Source organism: Cupressus sempervirens, chromosome 4, assembly GCF_028749045.1.
Source record: "Cupressus sempervirens isolate cs-2001-9-10 chromosome 4, ASM2874904v1, whole genome shotgun sequence".
Lineage (NCBI taxonomy): Eukaryota > Viridiplantae > Streptophyta > Pinopsida > Cupressales > Cupressaceae > Cupressus > Cupressus sempervirens.
In genome coordinates this window covers 842,019,583-842,043,510 of record NC_143121.1, presented here as the reverse complement: position 1 = coordinate 842,043,510, position 23,928 = coordinate 842,019,583, and the positions used below count along the sequence as shown (strand labels likewise).

Below are 23,928 nucleotides of genomic sequence, written 5' to 3'. Positions count from 1 at the left end.
ATTAATGGATGTTTGAAGATCTTACACAGTAACTAGTTCCATTAAAACAGTAGGTGCACAACTTGCTCTATATTGCCAAGTTGAAGGAATCTCTCTTAAGTTGTACAAGCTTAGACCTAAATCAATCCAGGTTCACTTTTTTATTAAAAGTGTACTTTAAAGGAAAAGAGACAGTTTTCCACTCTTAGGCTTTGTAAACAGAATGAGTGCTACTAGAATCAGAGAATTGATAGTATAGAATACTCCTGTCCACCAATGCTACTACGTTCTACTCTGATAGTTCTGAGAAAGACTTCAAGATGGTCAGTGCCAGGCTCATGTGACAAGCTACCTCAAAACTAGACAGAAACTCATATTTCTACAGCTGTCAAGAGGTTATAACAGCAATCAGATTGCAGGCACATTAGTAACATCAAGAATGAGTCATTTACAAACATTCAGACCTTTGTTTTCAAGGGAAATAGATACAGGTTGCCTAAACTGTTGCAATTTGTGAATCAAATCTAATTGTCTCAGCCTTTATCTATGCCACAGAGTTGCTCATTAATTACGAAGAGCTTCCAGCAGCTTGTTCCTTGTCTTTATTTGCTAGTGACAGTAAGTAGCTCTCCAGGAGCTTCCAGGAGCTTCTTGTAGCCGTCAGCAGATCAAGATTAATTGTTGCTCAGTAACCATATCTTTCTATTGCTTAGCGATTAAGTTGTGAAGCTGGTCTATTTGCTTAGCAGTTAAGTTTCCAAGAAGCGGCAAAAGATTATAAATAGGAGATGAATGAACGACGAAGACATGTAGAAAAGCAGCGGCAGTTGTGTTGCACTCTGTATTTGCAGCAGCAAATAGGAAAGTTTTGTACTCTGTTTTAGTAGATAGTTTGCAGCAGTAAGTTGCTTGTTTGTATTGCTGTATCGAGCAGTGATTGCTCCAGGCAAAGTACTTTGTATGCAACCCCAAAGTGCTGCAAGTTTTGTTTGTAAACAACAGTCTAGTTATTAGTTTCTAGAAGTTAATTTTCAGATTTCCAGTTGTAGTAGTTTATTTCAGATTTGAATACAAAGCAAGAAGATAACTTGCATATCTGCAGCTCAATTGTTTTGTTGTCTCCATTAAAGTTTGTTTCTGCCGTGCGGTTGAACAACAGTGTTTGCAATCTTTGTGTGTTCACACTCTGCCCTGTTATTGGGTTTGTGTATTTCTGACTTTAGGAGCATAACTATGAGCTTTCAGATTGTTCTTGTGCTTCTAAAATCTGCACATTAACATGTAACCTATTTCCTTCACTTGACGGAATTTTCTGAAAAATATTGAACAAGCACAAAATTTTCAATGAACAACACATGAATGCTTCTCTCGTCAGATTATCCCATCATGATTGGATACTTTTTACTCGGGGAGAAAAGCCTAAGGTAGTTTCCTTGAGTATATATCTCAATTTCAGTTTTCCTATGGAGAAAAAGAGGAATCACTTCAATCATAGAGTAAAAGATGAAAGGATTCATAGTCTCATTTCCTCAAAGGAAGTTTCAAAACATATGCACCAAGACTTCTAGGAAACTACAAAGTTGAATAGCATCTGTGAAAATGATCACGCAAGTTGAACAAATTAATCACCCTATTATGTTAATGCCTATGCAATCATAAAACAGCATTGCATGGGCTGTCTTACTACCCGAGATATGAGGCTTGGGATCAGCTTAACTCCATTAGATGCTGTATAACATTATAAATCTGGAAAGATTCCAATTGTAGAGGTCATTGATAAAAATGTATGGTACATAGCCAGAATTTTAGAAAAAGAAAATCAAAGAGGTTCTTCATGGGCTTTGGCGAAAATTCTGAATAGCTTGCACAAAAATAGCAGTAAGAGAGCAAGTGACAGTTTTTCTAGATGATATTACTTTGACCTTGTAATTTTATGATGCTACCATTTCTGAGGAAAACATAGATGATCATTTTCTCCCAAGTTCATGCAAAGAATTATTTTTAATTTAGATGGCCAATCACATGAAGAGGTTTCTATCTCCTCCAAAATCCATTCTAGATAAATTGTCTGTAAACGGGTCAAATAGAAAGTCTCCAGAACAATCACCTTTTGGGTGCAGGACAAATACTTATAATAAATAAGATACATATTGACTACCTCATCCTTCAACATTATTTTTGCTCTAGAGAATCCAAAATGTTTAACTTGTCAAAGGGCCATTGATCCCTTGGTGAAATTGAATGGTTTTGAATGAGCCCTAATAGGGAAATATATTCCCAAATGTAACATGATGATTACTTGATGTTTCTTTATCATCTGAACAACAATGTTTTCTCTTAGAGTGTAATAACCCCAATAGGTTATAATTTCTTCAAACACCAAAAATCTCTATACTTCAGTTGTTTGACATTTCGTCAAACACTTTGCAAGCAAGCTCTGATACCACTGTAGTAACCCTCCTCAAATCTGCTCTCAAAGATGCTGATTGAAAGCTCAAAGAATTTTGTCAAACAATTCACATGCAAGAGACATATGACTGATATAGTATTTCAGCTCGCTTTAAATGACTTTTTTTCAATTTGCATCAATGAGAAACTTGTGCTAGAAGACTCAAAATGGACTACACAATGACCTAACATGAGTGTGCTCCTAATTTTGACAATATTCAGTGCATATATTATGATCTAAGCATGAGAAAAGAACACCTACAGCCAACTGGCATTTTTGCAAACAGTTGGTATGCAAACTATCTAGCTGATAAATAATGAGATTGAATTGCTTAAATGACACCAGCAACTATTATCTTTTTTATTGCAATCAAATTTCTAATACAATGCTCATGAAATATGGCCAAGACTTTGGCATTTACATGAATTACAAAATGACAATGCTGGTATAATGCACACTTACAGCTGAAACTTATAATACCCTAAAAAATACAATACTAACAAAGGAACCTGGTTGTAGATGGCTGTAATAATTTTCCTTCAATGCTGCCACTTCTACTTTACTTTTTTGAACTGCTTTTTTGGCCTGCTTTTACGGTTCCGCTTTTTCCGCTTGCTTTTTCGATTCCGCTTTTTCTGCTTGCTTTTTCGATTCCGCTTTTTCCGCCTGCTTTTTCGGTTCCGCTTTTTCCGCTTACTTTTTTTATTCCGCTTTTTCGAACTGTTTTTTTCGTATCTTCTTTTTCAAACTGCTACCCTATTGAATCTCAAGACCATATCTTTCAATGGCGTCAAGATTTCCAACTTGAAAGGATTTCGTCCTTCAAACTATTGAGACATAATTTCCAGAAAATTTTTCAATTTCTTTGATATTTCCAACCATGCATAAAAGAAGCTCTTCCATTTCTTTTATAGTGTTCTCACAAGAGCTCCATCCTTTGTTTTCTCAATGTGGGATAAAACATAACTCCCTTTATGTAACTTATGTCTCCAATGTGTTATAAAATAAAGGGGACTTTTAATTTAAATATTTCCCACAAACTATAGTCTATGCATTAATAAAGTTAAATATTTAGATTTAACTTTATAAAATAGCTTTATCAATGCATAACAAATCTTGTCAATGATAAACAAGTCTTCTTGTCGATTTTAAACAATTACCATCGACATACCGTTGCCACTGGATGTCCACCCATGCGCAAGATGACTTACTATAGATAGTAAGTATGCTCAAAGTTGCCTCAAAACCCCTCAGAAAGACCTGCAACTGAAACTATCTAGGCCAAATGGCCTCTAAGCCCCTTTAATGTCCTGGTTAGCCTACAGGACCGTGGGGAAATAGGCTAACGACAACATCATGCTATGAATGCTAAAAAGGGAACATTACAGTCCGCCCTTCCCAAAATTGCTTGTCCCCAAGCAATGGCCGAACAACAACCCAATCAATCCACCTGGATCCCAAATGTAGTCATGAACTATACTGTTGTCAATCAACATAGGCTCCTGCAACAACCTCTGAAAATTAACCAAGAGGAATCCATAATCAAATTGGCGAATACAACTCACCCAAACTCTAAAGTCAGGAACCCATGAGAAACAAGCTCTTGAAATATCAAAACCCAAGTAGAGTACATAACCCAAACTGCCAACACAGTAAATACCATCAACGCATCCCACTGGTCTATATGGAATGTACAATCCAACTCTGCAACAATGGTGACCACTCCCACATGAAACTGCACCAAATACAAAGAATCCACACACTGTACATCTACTGCAGTTAACACAACTCTGTAGATTACGGGCCACTGTCTCATAACCATAACTCCCATGCACCGCTGATGGTGAAAAGACATCACAAGATAAACAGCAAGAAATGGAACCCAAACCAAATCTGCCTGCCACCAACTCCTCAACACAAGGATCAAATGCTAACCGATGAACATATCCTTTAGTATAATGCCGGTAAAAAGAACCAATCTCAGTCAAAGACTCATCCTGCAGACGTGATATGACCAACTATGACTGATCATCAGCTAAGTCAGAGGATGATATAGCCAAGAGTGCAGAATCAACAACAACATCACTAGTCTCTGTGCCCTCCAAGTCAAACATATCACAATGCTCAGCTACAGCGCCCAACTCAGTTGAACCTGCCTCCAATGGAAATGGACCAAATATGCCAATAGTAGTGTCGTGGACAGATATATCCTCATCTCCACTACCTCTATCAACCTCAACCATGGACATCCACGGATCACCAGACACCACGGTCTGTGATTGTACAGAATCTAGTAAAGACTGAAGTCGCTCTAACTCCATGGTCACCTTAGCCAAATGAAACTGTGACTCCTCGAAAGCCAACTGTGTACTCTCAAGAATCTCAGAAGTCACCTCGAGCTGCTGAGTAAGCTCACTCACCTCATCTTCCTTGGCCAATAATGCATCGTATGCTGTACTCCCCCACTCCATAAAATAATCTCTGTCGGCTACCAACTGCATATAATTTTGTCTCAAAATCCGAATAGCCTCCCATAAAGAGTGGATCTCTGTCAAGGAAAGATAATTGCCTCCCTGCTCATTACTAGTAGGAGAACCCCATCCATAAACTGCTAACAACTGACGAGCAACATCGAAATGCTCGCAAGCGATAGAAATGTCTCGCTCGCCAACTCTCAGCTGCCTAGACACATGATTGTGCCGACTGGTCGAACTCCTATACTCTATCCCTCGTACACTGTCCAAAGGAGTAACCTCGGAATAGCTATCATCTGTAATACTCAAATCCTAGGACTCTTCTGTAAACTCTGTCATATCTGAGAGATCATCAACCCATTCCAACAAGAATGGTCGACCAGATATATGAACAATGCCAAACACAGGTGTGTAAAAACTAATTCCAGCATCAAACAAGTTGCTGGCATGGATGAGAACTACACCTTGCAAACTACTAATCAAGTCCATGATGATGCAATAGATACTACTACCAAGGAATGATAGATATCTCTGGTCAAAACGATCCCAAGTACTAAGATAAGGATCCCAACATCTAATCCATGAACAGAAACTAGCTGGCAATTCAAGTAAACTTCTCACCTGAGTAATGTGAACAATACCAACTGACTTCATGCACCTGTCTACAATCTTTGAATCCGGAGTGTGAATGCTAGACATACTCATATCATCATCATGTGACCCGACTGTAAAAGAAAATTGAGTCCCTGCTATACGCGCTAACTTCCGAACTGAACTCACCTCAAGACAAAGCTCGTCCACGTGTCTCTCAGAATCCTGGAGAGCCAACCGAGTACACACCGAGGAATTTCGAGTATCCTCCAGCTCATGAAAAAGCTGGTCAACCTCCTTCTCCTTCTTCACTGCATCTTCCTTGATCTGTTGTAAGTCGTCACAAGAAGCACCTGTTATGACTCCTTTCTGTCTCTCCTGCAATTGAATCATCCAAATGTGATTCTCAATCAATCCATGTATCCTGTCATGATGAGATAAAGCCGTGACAATATCCTTGTCCCTTGTCTTCAGCTGGCTTGCCAAACCAAGTGAAGAGCTACTAGCCTCTATCTCATGTGAAGAAGCATCCAACTGTGCTTGATACTCATTTTCTGCAAAGTCCTGAATGCTCACTTTCTGATCAACTGTACTATCCTCAAACATGACAGTATCCTCAACTGCTGTAACTTCATCCAGCCCAACTGTACTAGAATCATTATCTGTGTCAATCATGCAATCCGGTGTGCCTATGATATCACCTTCTGATGCAACTGGCTCAACCTGCACAACATCTGAAACCCCTTCTGCCTGTGAAGATGATGCAGATAAACCATTACCTGAAGATGTGCTGAAGTCTCCCTGTATCGAATCTGCATGTCTGTTAAACTCCTCATACAAGTTTCCGCCTGTCATAGGGAAAGTATGATCCTTAGGCCTATCAAAGCATTCAATCAGTCTCTCCATAAACTCCACATATGAAGTAATATGTGCATGACCCATAGTGACCATACCATGATGCCACCACTTGTGTGCTAACCCATCCAGGTGAATTGTTGCATACTTAATAGCTTCTTCCTCAGGCATAAAATTCAATTGTAAGTATGTGTCAAGCTTTTGAACCCAAGCTCTTGCTGTAGACTTCCCCGAGCCATCATAATATGGTAACTGAAGTTTCCCTACTTTCTTTCGTAGCTCATAACTCTGGTTCCTGTCATGTCCACATGGCATATGCTTCATCTGCACATCTATATACTCCCTAAAGGTGATTGCAGCAATAAAATTTGGACCTCCGGCTTCCCAATCTCTCCTCAGCTGGTCCTGTATATCAGTGATCTGGGGCTCTGGTACGGGCTGCTCTGGGGCTCTAGGAGGAAATGTGGGAATCATGGACCTTGAACTCACTGTCCTAGTTTGCTGGGGTGCATGACCGAAATTGTTCCCAACTTGTTCGCCTCCATTATGTGTCCCATCCTGATTATTACCATTCTGATTATTTCCTCCACCCACATTAGCATTCAACCCCATTTGACGAGCCATCATCTGCATCATAAGCTCCAATCTCTGACTCTGTTCCTGTCCTTTCTGCTCTGCTAATCACTGTCCCTGTGCCAAGGTGTCTAATATCTGTAAGAATCTTTCCTTTCCCTGATCCGGATTGATATACATGTTGTCAAACATTTTTTCTCTCTATCTGGCTATTCCAAATAAGACCTCCACAGGATGGCAAGACTTATAGCTCTGATACCACTGTAATAACCCCAATAGGTTATAATTTCTTCAAACACCAAAAATCTCTATACTTCAGTTGTTTGACATTTCGTCAAACACTTTGCAAGCAAGCTCTGATACCACTGTAGTAACCCTCCTCAAATCTGCTCTCAAAGATGCTGATCGAAGGCTCAAAGAATTTTGTCAAACAATTCACATGCAAGAGACATATGACTGATATAGTATTTCAGCTCGCTTTAAATGACTTTTTTTCAATTTGCATCAATGAGAAACTTGTGCTAGAAGACTCAAAATGGACTACACAATGACCTAACATGAGTGTGCTCCTAATTTTGACAATATTCAGTGCATATATTATGATCTAAGCATGAGAAAAGAACACCTACAGCCAACTGGCATTTTTGCAAACAGTTGGTATGCAAACTATCTAGCTGATAAATAATGAGATGGAATTGCTTAAATGACACCAACAACTATTATCTTTTTGATTGCAATCAAATTTCTAATACAATGCTCATGAAATATGGCCAAGACTTTGGCATTTACATGGATTACAAAATGACAATGCCGGTATAATGCACACTTACAGCTGAAACTTATAATACCCTAAAAAATACAATACTAACAAAGGAACCTGGTTGTAGATGGCTGTAATAATTTTCCTTCAATGCTGCCACTTCTTCTTTACTTTTTCGAACTGCTTTTTCGGCCTGCTTTTACTGTTCCGCTTTTTCCACTTGCTTTTTCGATTCCGCTTTTTCCGCTTGCTTTTTCGATTCCGCTTTTTCCGCCTGCTTTTTCGGTTCCGCTTTTTTCGCTTGCTTTTTTTATTCCGCTTTTTCGGACTGCCTTTTTCGTATCTGCTTTTTCAGACTGCTACCCTGTTGAATCTCAAGACCATATCTTTCAATGGCGTCAAGATTTCCAGCTTGAAGGGATTTCGTCCTTCAAACTATTGAGACATAATTTTCAGAAAATTTTCCAATTTCTTTGATATTTCTAACCATGCATAAAAGAAGTTCTTCCATTTCTTTTATAGTGTTCTCACAAAAGCTCCATCCTTTGTTTTCTCAATGTGGGATAAAACATAACTCTCTTTATGTAACTTATGTCTCCAATGTGTTATAAAATAAAGGGGACTTTTAATTTAAATATTTCCCACAAACTATAGTCTATGCATTAATAAAGTTAAATATTTAGATTTAACTTTATAAAATAGCTTTATCAATGCATAACAAATCTTGTCAATGATAAACAAGTCTTCTTGTCGATTTTAAACAATTACCATCGACATACCGTTGCCATTGGATGTCCACCCATGCGCAAGATGACTTACTATAGATAATAAGTATGCTCAAAGTTGCCTCAAAACCCTTCAGAAAGACCTGCAACTGAAACTATCTAGGCCAAATAGCCTCTAAGCCCCTTTAATGTCCTGGTTAGCCTACGGGACCGTGGGGAAATAGGCTAACGACAACATCATGCTATGAATGCTAAAAAGGGGACATTACATAGAGGAGATGATGTAATCATTGTTTAATGTAAATTATTGTGTTTTGATAATACTGGATGTTAATGTTGTATTTTCAGTTGGATTGAACTGACATAGAAATAATCAAGGTTGCACGAGGACGGGGGTACTTGGGGTACTTAGGGTACCGGTACCGGTACCAGTATGGGTACGACTATTTTCCATAATAGGGGACAGGGGTACTTGGGTATACCAAATTTTATTTTTATTTATACTTTTATATTTATAGAAAGTCTGAAATTAGTAGTCATAACAATGGTTTTTCAAAACAAGAACTGTGATAAAGTTTGCAAATTTAATGTATTGTTTTCAGTTTCAGATTTGCTATATGTTTATAATGATAATAAATGATAAATAATTAGATGCATACTAGAGAAGGAAGACTTTAAACATGAACAAGAACATCATAAATCATATGACAATCACATATTGCAAATGATAAACTTCTTACTTGAACAATGATAAAGTTTATCGTTAATCAATATTGTATAAAAGTTTCAAACTGATTAGGTATTGCATTAAGCTTGATAAACAACAAGCTGATATGCAAAAAAAAAATCGAAAAAAACAAACAGAAATCTTAATCAAGGTCCTTAGCTATGATGCTCTCCACCGAGTACCTGGTACTTAGGATACGTGTATCCGATACTTGGGTACGTGGGTACAAGTACCAAGGGTGTGGATACGAGTAGGCATGCAACCTTGGAAATAATCCTTTTATGGTTATTGGTTAATCATTAATTAGATAAACTTATATATATATATATATATATATATATAGTTAGTTAGTTAGTTAGTTAATATTGTCTAAATGGTTATTAACTTATAAATTACCATAGAGACATGTCTCCTCTTCACATATTTATATACATTCAAATCTACACGTGGAGCACACAGAAATAATGGCAGTGTTATTACATTTGCAGCAATCCTTTCACTCAACATGGTTTTAGAGCCAAGCTGCAAATGAACATAATGACACAGTATTATATTTTCATCATAGTATGAGGAGTAGTGTGTTTTCCTAGAGGCTTGTGAGATTTGGTGATATTAGAAATAAACAATGCTGCAGAGACCAATCCCAGTTAAATGATTGCAATGGCCCTTGGTGTACATATGCAAGAGTTGGGTCTATTGGATAATCAAATATATGCAGACGTCACATCAAGAGATAAATCAAAAAATTTCTTCTACTCACCAAAAAAAATCAAAAGTGGCTACTCTAACAGATATCTCTATTAGTGACTAGCCCTACAGTAATCTTCCCAAATGCTCATCCTTATATTCCCATCACATATGGTACTGCTATGTTGATTTGGATGAAATTGTGTATCCCGACTTGAATCACAATACAATTAACAGTGATGTCTTCGATTATACATGAAGAATCCGTCACTTGCAGACATGATTAAGGATTTTCTACCTACAATTAACACATCCAATGAAGTCTTCAAAGAATTTTATGATACTATGAGTTGAGATACCGAATAGAAACAAGGGAAAATAAAACTCACATATCTACCAAGGATGTTATTGCTATACTTCAAATCATGAAGTACTTGACTGCTCTACACGAAAAGGTTCACAAGAGTTTAGATGTTAATAGTTTTCATAAATAACAAATATAATCAGAAATTGAACATAGCAAGAAGAAGCAATTAATAAACAAAGAAATTCAGCCTATCGGTCTGCAAGAAAATCAAAGGAAGGCCAGTGTGTCTAAGCCGTGACAAGGAGCAGCGTACCTACACAAGGAGCGCATTCGCACCAATCTAGCGTGACAGTTCATGTCGATGGAAAATATAAATAGAGCATAGCCGCATAAGGAAGAGCTTACGTGGAAAGACAAATACCTTACTAAAACAAAGCAACCACTGTCGAGTATCATGGCAAGTGCAACGATGACTAGTAAGAGACATAATCTCCACTGGACGAGGCCAATGTGTCCAATGAAGGACATATTTAGAAGGGTGCTATGTATTCGTCAGGCCCAATGGAATCAGAGGTTACATGGAATGAGAATGTGAGGGATGACAGCCAAGTAAAAAGCTCATCATTGAACCCATCATATCGTTACGACATGTCTGATGATCCACATATAAATAAGGGGTTGAAACATTCCACCGAGAGACACATATTACCCTATATGCAAACAAGAGAAGGTCGAATTGAAGTAAATGGGAGGAAATAACGTGAGTTAACCAAAGGAGCAGCACGGAGATAATTTGTGAAAAGGAACACCACATCCTCAATCATGGGAGAATGTTAAGTTCAATGTACGTCATATCATCGCAAGCGGTTAAGTGAAATGTACTTGAGACCACCCTTATTGATCAAGCACACTAAATTTGGTCGAAGGTACCCTCGTCCGCAAATGATCCATGACAACCATCATTCGATTGGTCAAACAAGGCACTTTCACATATATAATGACACACGGGAATCAATGAATATATTGAAATGAGATATTCATCTTACTGATTTAAGAATAGAATGATTTTCTATACTGGTATCAAGAGCACTGGTTGTAATATGTGGACTAAGAATAAGTGCTTACGGACACATTGACACCTATGATGATCGCCAATCAATCTAAACAATGGTAGTATGAATGAAGGAACAGCAAGCATGATAGTAGGTTTACAACAACATTGATTTACTATGGCCGAGTTTATACAATGTTGTCAACTTCCTAGACACAACTAAGTGATTAGCGCTTTTAGTACGATGAACAATAATTAATAACATACAAAAAAGGGATTTGGAGATGTGACCAGTTCATATGTAAAAGCATCAGAGGTGGGGTGGGAGTAAAAATGAACAACTTTAGTGACACCAGTGATAGAGTATTTTAAGAAGGGTGGATGACAATGGAAACCAATGGGTGAAAGAAGACTAAGGATTATTGCCCATAGTGAAGAAAGCATTAAATTTCAAAACCACCAATATTGCTTGGGTTTTTGGCATCAAAACTTTAACATGGTCTATATATTCAATATTAACCTCCACGACTCCTCATTGCAGAGATATAAAACTTGGATGTAAAGACCCTTGCTCAAACTGATCACAATTTGTCCAAATTTGCTGCTTGTAATTTTGTCAAACAAATCACATGCAACCCTATAACTTGCTAATCTGAATGCAGAAATGTTATACCAATGATATTCAAGATATTTACTAATTGCAAAGAGTCCTATGATGTTGAGACAAGGTCCTTGATGCAATGCAGATTTCTCTTTTGTATTCTGAAATGTAATAGATGTAGTATCATGACCTAAATGTGCAGCTACAGCTCATAGACATTATATCAAACAATTGACATACACCCTCCGATTTAACATTCAATGCTCAAAACAACAAGTGATAACTTTTTTTAAAAATGCAATTGTCTAACAATGAAGTTAATGCCAATGCCAAGACTCTTGGCTTACAACTCATATAATAATTCCAAACAGGTCTGATACAAAATGCTCAACTACAGCAACTACCATGAATGCACATAAAATATCATTAAACTTATATGAAGGAACCTGGAACATGAAGTGTGCTGTTGATCAAATGCTGATGTTCACGCTGATGAAATAGCAACTGTGCTGCACCCAAAAAATCTATTCCCAAACCAGTTCCAGCTCTGCCAACAGGTATAGCCGTACCTACACTGGCAGTACAGCTCCTAGCAAAAATAAATGCTGGAGTCTTGGCTGCCGAAAATACCAAGAAAAGGGGTGCCTAGGGTGGTACAATGTCCTCCCAAAATTATAAATTCAGACTCCTAGCCAGTTGGAAGTTATGAGCAAAAATGTATGCCTCCGTTGTATAATAGGACCTATCAAAAATGCCTCAGAAATGCCCTGATTTATATCCAAAGTTCTCTCAAAACTGATCCTCTTGATGTATCAATGAAGCACAAGTTTACTTGCAACAAAAACCTCAAAACCTTAATCAAGTCTCTGTCCAAAACTGAATACATCAATGGAGCTCAACATGAAATGGCTGAATACCACTTCCAATGTGCAACCCTTCAGAAGGTCTTTCACTTCCTCAGTTATGCAATCTCTTGAGAGGTATCGTTCTCAAAGATTATGCTAAATATTTGCAGACCTGGATGGTGCCACAAATGCTCAAACAGAATGGTAGTAGAATCATCAATTCTCGTCTGTGCAAATGAGAGGCCAAGCCCTCTATTTATTTACTTTTCTAAGAAGTTACTAAGGACTTCTAGAAGCATCCTTTTCTAAGAAGTTACTAAGAACTTCTAGAAACATCCATTATAAAATCCCATTATAATGCACTTTTATAATAAATAACTTTATATAAAAAAAGTGCAACTCAACTTAGAATTATAACATGTAGACCCCGTATAAAAATGATGATAAAATATAAATAAAATAATATCTCCAAGAGAATAATGAGCCATCCAATCACCAAATAAACGCCAAAATGACTCTCTCATCAATCCCATCTGCCTACAAGAGTCTGTAATAGGCAAATCCACAAATAATGCCAAGTCGTACTAAAGAGGGGACATTACAGTCCGCCCCTCCTAAAATTGCTTGGCCTCAAGCAATCTCAATGCTGGGTGCTGCAAAATAGCTTCCCCCTCTCAAGTAGCATCCTCAACAGGTAGATCTTTCGACTTAACTAGGTATTCTCTGATCACCCTCCTGCAAAGCTGCTCTTCTCTGCTCTCCAGGATGGATTCTGGCACTAGGATCAATTTTCCCTCATCATCTAAGGGAGGTAATACTGCAGACTTTACCACAATTTGACCCTATGCCTTTTTGAGGCGTGACACATGAAACACATCGTGCACTCTGCTGTCTGCGGGAAGCTCCAACTCATAAGCCACCTCACCAACGCGCCTAATAATCCTGAATGGTCCATAATAGTTTGGCTTGAGTTTCTCTGCACCACTCTTCTTAAGAGTAGACTGCCTGTATGGCTGCAACATGAGGTAAACCATATCATCTACCTCAAAACTATGCTCAGTCCTCTTCTGGTCTACATACTGCTTCTGTTGGTTCTGAGCTCTAGCAATATTGTCCCTGAGAGTAGCAACTATATCCTTACTCTCCTGTAATAATTCACCTGCACTGGGTACCCGCCTGTCACCCAACAACAAATCCAAGAAACTAGGTGCCTCATAACCGTAAAGTGCCATGAAAGGTGTCATCTGTATAGTCATGTGATATGTAGTATTGTAACAATACTCGCAGAGATATATCCGCCTGACCCAAGCTCACTGCTAAGCTGTCACATAATTCCTCAAATACCCTTCCACCCATTTGTTCACAATCTCTGTCTGACCATCAGTTTGTGGGTGATAGCTGGTGTTGAGTGTGAACTTGGCGACACATAACCGAAATACCTCCCGCCAGAAGTGACTCATGAAATGGCTATCCCTGTCACTCACAATGTTTCGAGGCAAACAGTGCAATCTAAAAACCTCCCGAAAGAAGACCTCTGCTACCTGAGCCGCTGAGTATGTAGTAGTGATAGGGAAGAAGTGAGCATATTTTGTTAACCTATCCACCACCACATAAATACAATCTCGACCCTGTGCCTTGGGCAAACCTATGATAAAGTCCATGGAGATGCACTCCCACTTCCTGTCAAGTATAGGAAGTGGCTGCAGGAGCCCTGCCAGATAGGTGTGTTCTTATTTGTTCTGCTGGCAAACAAGACAGTCCCAAACGTACTGCAAAACATCAGCCTTCAGCCCCTTCCAAGTGAACCACTCTCGAACTGACCTATAAGTCTTGAAGTACCCGGGATGGCCCGTTGTCGGTGAGTCGTGAAGTGCTCTCAAGATCAGCTGCTTAACCTTCGATCCTGGGACTAAGTAAATCCTATTCTTGTAAATGATCAAATCATCTACAAGTGTGTATTTGGTATCAATCGTTGTTCCCTCCACTATATCAGCGGCCCATGTGTCTCTAGCATACTCTGCTATAATCAAGTGTCGCCAATCCTCTGATATCTAAATCATAGAAGTGAGGTGTGGCCTGCGAGATAGAGCATCTGCAACAACATTCTGCATTCCCTTGACATATGTGATGTCAAAGTCATAGGCCTACAACTTACCCACTTCTGCTGACGATCATTTAGGTCCCGCTATCCCAAAAAATGCCTCAAACTGTTATGATCAGTTTTAATACAAAACTTGCTGCCCACAAGATACTATCTGAATTTGGCCAAAGCATGCATGATGGCCAACATCTCCTTATCATATATACTGAATGAGCGCTCAGGTCCTTTGAGCTTCCTGCTCTCATAAGCTATAGGGTGCTTATCTTACATGAGTACAGCACCAACTCCCTCTCCAGATGCATCACATTGAAGTTCAAATGGCTTCGTGAAATCAGGCAATGCTAGTACTGGGCACATAGTCATTATCTCCTTGAATCTCATAAAACAGTCCTATGCCTCCTAAGTCCACATAAATGCAGCAAATTTGTCATGGGGTCCGCATGTCGTGAGTAGCCACTGACAACCCTACCATTGAAACCACATAAACCAAGGAACCCCCTCAACTGCGTAAGGTTCTCTGGTGGTGGCCAATCAACAATAGCGCGGATCTTTTCAGGATTATCCATACTCCATCCGCACTAATGATGTGTTCCAGCTATAATAGCTCTGTCATCCCTAAATCACATTTGGACTCCTTGGCATACAAGGACTCCTTCTGTAGAATGCTCAACACTGTCACCAAGTGCTCTAGATGCTCCTGCCATGATCGGCTATAGACCAATATGTCATCAAAAAACACTAGCACGAATTTCCTCAACTGATGGTGGAAAACCCTATTCATGGTGGACTGGAAAGTGGCAGGTGCATTGGTCAAACCAAAAGGCATGACTACAAACTCGAAGTGCCCACAATGACATCTGAAAGCAATTTTATCAATGTCCTGTTCACGGACTCTGATCTGGTGATATCCTAATCTCAAATCAATTTTCGTGAAATAACAAGCTCCATGCAATTCATCTATCAACTCATCAATGCGAGGGATGGGATACCTGTTCTTAATGGTTCTCTTATTCAACACCCTATAATCAATACACATCTAAAGAGTACCATCCTTTGTTACCAAAACAACAAAAGATGCAAAAGGTGACTTACTGGGTCGGATGTGCCCCATAGCTAGCAACTCCTTAATGGTCCTCTCGATCTCATCCTTGAGTCGCTTTGGGTGCCGGTATGCTATGATCTTGACAGGCTTAGCACCTTCCTCCAACTCAATAATATGCTCAATGCCTCTGTCTGGTAGCCTGCCTGGTGGAATCTCACTAAATACCTTCTCGTACTTAATCCTCAATTTCTGAATATCAGGATGATATTCAGCCTTATGCTACTCCTCCTGTGTAGGCATCAAAGTACAAACTGCTGCCCACTCTATATCATTATGCCTGGTTAATCTCTCCATCCGCTTAAATGAGATAGTCCTAACATCACCATTACGGATAGCCTTCAGCACATGAGTCTTGCCATCCACCTCGAATCGTATCTCCATATCCTCTAGTCTCAGGGCAACCTCCTTCAAAGAATGTAGCCACTGCATCCCAAGTACTATGTCCATGTCACCCATGTTGACCACATGATAGTTCGCCTTAAACCCATAATTGTTCAGGCGCAAAGGTAGATCTCGTACCATCCTGTCACAACGAAGAGTATATCCATCAGCTACCTTGACTCTTAGTCCCTCGAACTCCTCAATAATGAGTCCACGCCTCTCCACAAATCGTGCATCAATGAAATTATGCATGGCACCTGTGTCCAACAATGTAATAACCTTCTGCCTAGCCCAGACTCCCCAAAGTTTGAAAGATCCCTCTCTCTAGATACTAGACAGACGTGCCTCCTGTAAATGTAGCTCTCGTTCCTTCTTTTGCTCTGCACTGTCTATCTCCTGCTCACCCTCTACTTCATTAGGATCCTCATCATGGTACTCTGAACTATCTGAATCTGAGCCCTCATAATAAGCCCACATCACCCGGTTGGCTTTCCCTTTAGGCCTCATAGGGCAGTCATGGCTGTACTCATAGGGACCTTTGCAAAAGAAGCATAGCTTCTTCCTACGCAAGCCATTAAGTGTCTCCTTATCCAAAGGTGCAACCGGCTTGCCCTGTATATCATTAACCTTCTCTTTATCCTTGCTAAATCCTCCCTTGTTATCTCTGAATGATGAAGAGCCTTTAGAACCAAACCTATTAGCCGAGGCTGCCAGTTCCATGCTCCGAGCTTTCTTCATAGCTTCCTGTAATGTAGGAGGGTCAAAAGCCTTTACCCACCCCTTGAGTGGTTCTGTCAACCCCTCAGTAAATAATATAACCAACCTCCTCTCAAAAACATCATGAACTCTCACTGATAGTCTCTGGAACTCACTGATGAATTGTTCCAAATTACCTATTTGCTTTAGCTGTGCCAGATCACGAAAGAAGACTTCTGGATCTTTTTTATCAAAATGCTCAACAAGTCTATCCACAAAGTCTTGGAATGACGTTTCCTGATTGTGCTATAATGTGACCATCCCATGCGACCACTAGTCATGAGCAACTCCCTCAAGGTGTAAAGTAGCAAACTTAATTGCATTTGTTTCTGACATAGGTCTTAAAGCAAGGAAGGTATCCAACTTGTGGATCCAAGATTGTGCAGTCATCTTCCCGCTGCCATCAAAAGTAGGTAAGGTGAGCTTACCCGCAGCACGTTGTAACTCACTGTTCTATCATCCTCTCTGTCTCCTTTCCTACCTGAGAAGCCTCATATGTTCCCTCCTCTGAATCAGGTATCGCTCAAAATCAATTATCTCTCGGGCATGTTGAGGTAATGCCTGCCATTCTTCAACTGCAGTCGTAAAATCATTCGGGAAATCTTCCTGGAGCCTAGCATCCACTAACTCTGGTGCCTCTTCCCTAAGGAAAGTAGGGTGTGTAGGCCTATCTACCGTCCATGACCGGGTCCTCTGTGCACCCTGTGAACCTGCCACACTCCTATTCTCCTCATTTCCCTGGTATCTTCTATCCTATGGAGTCAATCGATCTATCATTATCTATAACATCTATCGACTCAATGCATTTTCCTCCCTTATTGCCTCCCTCATTGCTTGTACCTATTCCCTCTGCAGTCCTCTATAGAACTCTCTGGCTTCTTCTTCACCATCTCTAATGGTTCTATGTGGGCTTTGTGAACGTCTATCAGCCATGGGCTCAGCTGTGCTGGCTCCCAAAGCTTTTTTGCTCCTCTAGACTATAGCAAATGGTGATAGCATACACCCTATCAAGCTGGCAGGAAACCGCTCTGATACCACTGTAAAGACCCTTGCTCAAACTGATCACAATTTGTCCAAATTTGCTGCTTGTAATTTTGTCAAACAAATCACATGCAACCTTATAACTTGCTAATCTGAATGCAGAAATGTTATACCAATGATATTCAAGATATTTACTAATTGCAAAGAGTCCTATGATGTTGAGACAAGGTCCTTGATGCAATGCAGATTTCTCTTTTGTATTCTGAAATGTAATAGATGTAGTATCATGACCTAAATGTCCAGCTACAGCTCATAGACATTATATCGAACAATTGACATACACCCTCCGATTGAACATTCAATGCTCAAAACAACAAGTGATAACTTTAAAAAAAAATGCAATTGTCTAACAATGAAGTTAATGCCAATGCCAAGACTCTTGGCTTACAACTCATATAATAATTCTAAACAGGTCTGATACAAAATGTTCAACTACAGCAACTACCATGAATGCACATAAAATATCATTAAACTTGTATGAAGGAACCTGGAACATGCAGTGTGCTGTTGATCAAATGCTGATGTCCACGTTGATGAAATAGCAATTGTGCTGCGCCCAACAAATCTACTCCCAAACCAGTTCCAACTCTGCCAATAGGTACAGTCGTACCTGCACTAGCTGTACGGCTCCTAGAAAAAATAAATGTTGGAGTCTTGGCTGCCGAAAATACCAAGAAAAGGGGTGCCTAGGGTGGTAGAATGTCCTCCCAAAATTATAAAATCAGACTCCTAGCCGGTTGGAAGTTATGAGCAAAAATGTATGCCTCCGTTGTATAACAGGACCTGTCAAAACTGCCTCAGAAATGCCCTGATTTATATCCAAAGTTCTCCCAAAACTGATCCTCTTGATGTATCAATGAAGCACAAGTTTACTTGCAACAAAAACCTCAAAACCTTAATCAAGTCTCTGTCCAAAACTGAATACATCAATGGAGCTCAACATGAAATGGCTGAATACCACTTCCAATGTGCAACCCTTCAAAAGGTCTTTCACTTCCTCAGTTATGCAATCTCTTGAGAGGTATCGTTCTCAAAGATTATGCTGAATATTTGCAAACCTGGATGGTGCCACAAATGCTCAAAGAGAATGGTAGTAGAATCATCAATTCCCGTCTGTGCAAATGAGAGGACAAGCCCTCTATTTATTTACTTTTCGAAGAAGTTACTAAGGACTTCTAGAAGCATGCTTTTCTAAGAAGTTACTAAGAACTTCTAGAAACATCCATTATAAAATCCCATTATAATGCACTTTTATAATAAATAACTTTATATTAAAAAAAGTGCAACTCAACTTAGAATTATAACATGTAGGCCCCGTATAAAAATGATGATAAAATATAAATAAAATAATATCTCCAAGAGCATAATGAGCCATCCAATCACCAAATAAATGCCAAAATGACTCTCTCATCAATCCCATCTGCCTACGAGAGTCTATAATAGGCAAATCCACGAATAATGCCATGTCGTACTAAAGAGAGGACATTACATTGGATGTCTTGTAACAGTGAAAAGTTGACTATGTATATGAAAATGACAAACTTAATGAATGCCTTGACGATGTCTACCCGTCGACTAACATCTATCCTCTTGTGATTTCTCACCCAATGATATCATGATACAATTTCGTTTATAGTAGATGAGATCACAATAGCCAATATTGCTATTTGTGTTGACTCAACAATGAAGAAATTTAAAATTTCCATCATGAGACTGAGTTCGTGGCTGAAGACATTTCTTCAAAGAGGAGGAAATTACAATAGATATTCACTAAGAAAAGAATTATTTTGCACAAGCCAACTCCATGTAAGAGAAAACTGGAAAGAGTTTTTAGTTAATTTTTTAGTATCTTGATCATATTTATTTAGAGGGAATAGAACATTTAATGAAGGATTCTCTAGTGATTAGATGGATACTTGGAATACTATTCATTCAAAGTACATTATTACACAAGATCTGACAACCGATATTTTCTCCAAGCCTTATGCTACAATGAAGTTTGTACCTATTCTGAAGACAATCATGAAGAGACTAGTTGGGCATCAAATATACATTATCGAAGTTGGCGACTTTGAGATTGGGGTTGCAAGATACTCAAAACTAAGTATAGGCATTCAAGTTTGAGACATCTAGTGTAGGATTTTAGAATGATATCTTTGGTAAAATCCTAAACAATGTGACATAAATTCACTCATCAAGAAAATACAAGGGCTGCTAAAAGAGAATTTATACTTTATTACAGGTCCCAAATTTCATTGGTTAAGGAATACGTAATGTTGTAAATGAAGTAGCATATAATTATAAAATGATGGCCGCTATGTAGTGGCATGAATAACCAAGAAGGAAGTAAAATGAAAGGTGAAATGCCAGTTCATTGAGGGAAAACAACGACGTTGGTAGTGCTAAGTTCAAGGATATTGCAGTATCATTATTACATACTATTCAAAACTTTAAGATTATAATGAAATGAGTGGGAATTTGACATTGTGGGGGGGAATAATAATAATAACTGATGTTTGATTTCCACTTGAACCATCTTAGGAGGGAGGATGTACGAGAAGGGACATGATTGGAATTTTAAATTTGAATTGTCCTTTGATTTAATGCATGTGGACCTTCTTGCTGTATAGATAAGTATTTATTATTATTTTTTGAGTATTATGATTACTTGCTTATTGCAGTCTCTTGCTTATACAAATTTGAATTGTCCTTTGATTTAATGCATGTGGACCTTCTTGATGTGTAGATAAGTATTTATTATTATTTTTCGAGTATTATGATTACTTGCTTATTGCAGTCTCTTGCTTATACAAATAATAAGGGTTATTTGCCTTGATGTACTCTTGTTCCTCTTGGGTGGATACTTTGCAACCAATAGTTTGTTAAAATCCACTCACAAAATAGGTAGACCAGCCACAACGTATAAAACAGAGCCTCTCCTACCTTAAAGGGAAGGCTCCCCCTTCTCACCGTTCCTTGGATCAACTCAAGGTAAGCAATAAGTTGAGAGATTTTGAAAAAGGTATTACCAATATTCTTTCCTCTTAACTTTCAAGAAAGAATCCACTTACCCACATAGCTAGTAATGGGCAAGATAAAATCTCTAACTACACTTCTATTTAAAAGATGGAAACAGTGATACCGATAAACCAACGCTAACTCAAAGGCTAGCTGTACTGGTTTGGCTCTAAGTTTGGTTTTAATCTATTCTATAAGAACAACCTTTACTAGTTCTAGTTGGGAAGTAGTTGATCTCACATGAAAATATTTATGTAATGTAAGATTATGGTTGCATATATTTTTATTCATGTTATATGTTGTATAATACGATTTATCATTTATTTTATTATTTGTGAGGCATCCTCTTAAGAATCTATGTATTATGATCTAGTGATCTATTGGCCTCAAAGTGTTTGACCACTCCAATTGACATCAATAGATAAATTAGCTACTTGTTGACATTTTGTTAGTCTTTCAAGAAAAAATTGAAATGTCATTTAGTTTTACTCAAAATAGTGAAAGCATTTATGTTGTTTTTGGATGATAAACATTAAGGGCACCCTCAATCATGTATTCTTGATAATTTTTCTTCTTTTAACCTTACTCTCTAGATTAGATTTGGGATCCAATTGACCTTAGAGTTATAATCTTTTATACAGATTCCTTATTGCCTATCACACAAATTTCATGTCCTCCCCTTTCACTTAGTCCTTAGTTTGTCAAGAGTGGTCTTAAATAAAATCGAATCATGTAGATAAGTACGCACTCATTCAAATGAAAATTTAATTTACATTATCCTAGAGTCATTTATAATAAATTTGAATAAAAAGATTGGACTTTAGGCAACTAGAGAGGATTAGATCACTACATTATCCTATCGAGGCAGCCAAGTTAAGCCTCATGTCTTCCTTGTAAGGATGAGTTCCCTTCCTAGCAACAACTACTAAACCATAGAACATCATAAGACAACATTCCCTCTCTTCTACTACAAATTTGTTACCATATCTTTATTTCTGGAAATCGGGGTTTGTGGGTAAAAACTTCTAATTGGACTACTTTTTGAGTTCTCAGATACATAGTAATCTATGTTTACATTCCAAAGGATGACACAAGTGTGTATTCAAAATTTAAAAGCCTTGGTGGAGCTCCTTTAAGGCTAAAGACCACTTACTGGCAAGATCATTTTTTTCATTATTCAAATCACATCTATGAGACTCACATTAAAATTGCATGACTTAGTACTCCCAGATCCTAGTAACAACGTAAAGGAATGTGAATATACCTCTAGATATAGCAGAAGTAGGAATTGAATTGGATAAGTATGAGAAGGAAAAGGTGCAAAAAATGCAGCCCACAATACCCCAACCTTCTATGTTTGGAGATGGGCAAAAGCAAGCATTCCTGAAGGCCAATGCAAGCATTTCACAAAACACCCATCTCTCCCTCTCTATGTACACACCATATCCTGATGAAACAAAATCCAGAATTTGTCATGCCCTCAACACATGCCCATCCCACCAATTACAAGCTTCACCGCCAATATCAACACCATCTCAATTGCCAAAATTAGCATATTCATCTCAAAAAGTATTCTTAGAATGCTTCTTCACGCAATCATCCTCCTCGCAACATTCAATTGCACACATCTTGAATCGCCTATTTGAGTGGCTCAAAATCCATTTTTTTTTAAATTACACAAAATTGTTTAAATTCTTTCCCCAACTCTCACTGCCAAACTCTTGGCCCGAACACTCGCCTGAAGACACCCAATTCAGGCCAAGTCCACCCTTAACAACCCCCCAAATATCTCTTCCTATAGCACCAAATCCTCCACATCTTACATTCAGAGCCTTGAGGACAAAATTGCTACCAAAAGCCTTTTCAAAAATCTCTTTGATAATATGAACCATGCCGAAATTGAAATATAGGATCCCTTTTCCATCATTGAAAACATTGGAGTTGTAGCTGGAGCTGGAGCTGGCCTATATAAGGAAAAGAAGACAGATAGAGGAGAAATAGCTCTGTCCTACGAAAATTTGCCACACGACACCGATGTAGTCACATGGGAATCTACGTAGTCAAGATCCCAAAATTCTCATCCAGTGGGTTGAACTGACAGCAGGCCAAGGCTTGCCATTTTCTAGCATAAATAATTTTTTTAACACGGTGTATTATGTTTTAACCACTTTCCGGCAAACCTTTACTCGTCGGTATTTTTTTTTTACGGGTAAGACATCTTATTCCACGATCAAAGTTCCACATATAATAGCCTATCGGCTAAAAATCCTTGAAATGTCAAAGGAACTAAGTGAAGAGACAATGCAAAATCAGTAAGGATAATCGTATGATGTTCAGGCCTCACAATTTGAAGCCTTTTAAATACTGAACAAAATCTTTACTAGAAGAATACTGGATATGAACAATGGTGGACAATCATTTGTAATGGTCCTAAAATGAACATGAAGAAAGGAAGTCAGTCCTCTCTGAAATTCAAGTCTTATGAAAGATAATGTACATTGATAGTCAAAGAAAAGGGAGGATAATCATTACTAAACCAGGGACAAAGATGTATGATAGACATCAAGAGTATCAAACCTCTATTACGCAATGCGGAGGAGGTAAGATAATGCAAAGTATGAAATGAAGGTATGATGAACCCTTTACGGCTCTGGAACCTTAGTCTCCAAAGCCTTGCCTGTGGCCTTACCCCCTTTGATGGTGAGTTTTGGAATTGATGGAACTAGAGTTTTTGATGTTGAAGTAGAAGTGCCATCCTAACCCTTGTCTGTTATCTCAGATCTCAACCCAACTAGACCAAAAGGATCAAAGCCTTTACGTGGTTTGATTTTGATGAACCTAAGGCCTCTCATTTTTAACCAAATATTTGCATTTACCAGGATAGACTAAAATTGGTCAAAGATGG

At 38.5% G+C, this 23,928-nt stretch overlaps 1 protein-coding gene across 6 annotated transcripts in view; it reads right to left on the bottom strand.

The window, feature by feature from the left end:
- LOC149564020 (CBL-interacting protein kinase 23-like) overlaps positions 1-23,928 on the bottom strand; it is a 155,089-nt gene that overhangs the window by 32,159 nt on the left and 99,002 nt on the right. The gene's annotated exons all lie outside the window — the stretch shown is intronic.